General features: G+C 36.0%; 1 pseudogene; it reads right to left on the bottom strand.

The window, feature by feature from the left end:
- LOC102489039 (calcyclin-binding protein pseudogene) overlaps positions 1–1,777 on the bottom strand; it is a 17,023-nt pseudogene extending 15,246 nt beyond the window's left edge.
- Positions 1,778–2,150: the final 373 nt, after the last annotated feature.

Genomic DNA, 2,150 nt, shown 5'->3' with positions numbered 1-2,150 from the left:
AGAGACATAGAGACAGAAAGCGAGAAATCACCCCCCAGGGGGGATGGTCATGCCGCAATCCCTTCTCCTCCATTCTCCTCTCAGGATCTTGGGCACGCACGCACACGCGCCGGTGTAAGTTTTAAGCCATCGGGTCCGGGACGTGAACCGTGGTCGACTATGTGGGAATCCAGCGACATAGCCATTACGCTAACTGCTGGTTCCCTAGGCAGATTGATTTTTAAAGAGAGTAATTTTGTTTCCGAATATATTCTTATTCTTCTCCCAGACAAAAGTTGGTGCTGAGAGTTACGGAGTTTAGTAGAAAAATAATCTTATTGCTTAGACGGACCAGCTCATACATACAAGCTTGAGAAAGAAAATTACAGGCAGAAAGATGTAAAGGGTGAAGAGATACAACATTTATGTGAACCACAGATGTCCATACATTATTATTAAAGTTGTAAAGCTATTATTAGTTTCCCATTGCAAAATTGACAGTGTAAAGAAAATTGTCTTAGAACCAACTTTGGTGTCTATTTTAAATGAAAGACTTGAAAACAATTTACAAACGCTTATAAGTTATTCACTCAAATGTAAGTTTGCTGTTTTATTTTAGCAAAGATATGCAAGGGAGCTTCAAAAGAGTCAGAAGATTTCAATTAAAGTATAAATTTATTTAGGTGCAAAGTATTTCGAAATCCATCTTTTTTCTTTGTAATATGCTTTTGTGCAAAATTCTGTAACACCCCTCATATACCTCCAATTCTATTCTTACAACAGATTAAAAAGAAAACCCAGAAATCGTAATAGTGGTGACCTACTTTGAAATTCTATACAAAAAGTCAGAATTATAGGACTAGAAGGTTCAGAGTTAACTCCCTCCAGTCTTTATTTTCCATACTAGACACGTGGAATTTAGAAGGTTAAGGAATTTGGCCATGGTCACAGAACTAATACAAAAAAAAGAGCTAGTCAAGAATCTAAGACGCTTTCCTGGCTATTCTTTTTCTACTCAAAGATGCTTTGGAAAATTATAGTTCTTCAAGGTAGAAAAAAGGTGATAGAAATGAAGAGTATGACTTACTGCTGCAAGTTTAATATGACTTACTAAACTGGGCAACAACCATTTCTAGAGCCAGAGTAGAGAAACATTATTAAAAAGCAAAGGAGCCAGCAGGTGGCATAGTGATTGAAGCACTGGATTTCCATGTGCTCAACTATGGTTCAAGTCCTGGACCCAGTGACTTGAAACTCATGCCAGGTGCGAGTGTGTGCATACCCAAAATTCCGAGAGGAGACTGGAGGAGAAGGGATTGTGGCATGGCTATCTCCCTAGTAGGTGATTTCTCACTTTCTGTCTCTGTCTTTGTGGTGAGTGCACACACCCCATTAAAAAAAAAAAATCACTCTCTTTCTCAAAAATAAGAAAGAAACAGAATAAAAAGGCATTATCAAAAGACATTATCACAGGTAACATATGAGATGTTTTTGGTTGCAAGAAATTAATATGGCGATTTATTCTAATCAAAATAAATACGCTAATTAAAAAGTACTAAACTGTATAGAACACTTCAGAACTAGAAACTAGCCTAGACCAAGAGACCTCCAAAGTCATTGGCTTTGACAGGGAGATGAAACACATGTTGAGAGCAGCATTTACCCACAACTTGTCTCTGTAGGAGTTACTTAGTTCACTCCACTGATCTGGAAGGTTTGCCATGTAGGCAGTTACTTGGAGCTTTAACTGTTGAATAAATAACCGATTTAGAAAGGCCTTCTCTAATCGTACCTTCATTGAATCTTTTATTCATCTTGTTTCCTGTTCATGTAACGATATTCACAGTTTTCCTAAATAGTATATTGATGGGAGTAGGAAAGGACATTGTTAAATTTTCCATCATAATATAGCTAAAACGACAATTAATATCATTGAATCATGAATTAAAATAAGAGAGTTACACTGCTCAATTTATTTTTAATACTGTTTGTATTAACAGTTAAGCATGAAGAGTGGAGAATGTATGGAACCAATAAAATGATAAATCTTAGAATTTTCCATAGCTAATTTACTGGTATTATTTTAGCTATTCTATGGAATTTTAACCAATTGCTGACCCCAATTACATTAAAAATTTTGTTTAGCTCTAAAACCTAAAACTGACATAAAA

This window comes from Tupaia chinensis, unplaced genomic scaffold (genome assembly GCF_000334495.1).
Source record: "Tupaia chinensis unplaced genomic scaffold, TupChi_1.0 Scaffold000174_1, whole genome shotgun sequence".
Classification (NCBI taxonomy): Eukaryota; Metazoa; Chordata; class Mammalia; order Scandentia; family Tupaiidae; genus Tupaia; species Tupaia belangeri.
Note: the sequence above shows the minus strand (reverse complement) of the source record. Positions and strands in the feature narration are given on the sequence as shown.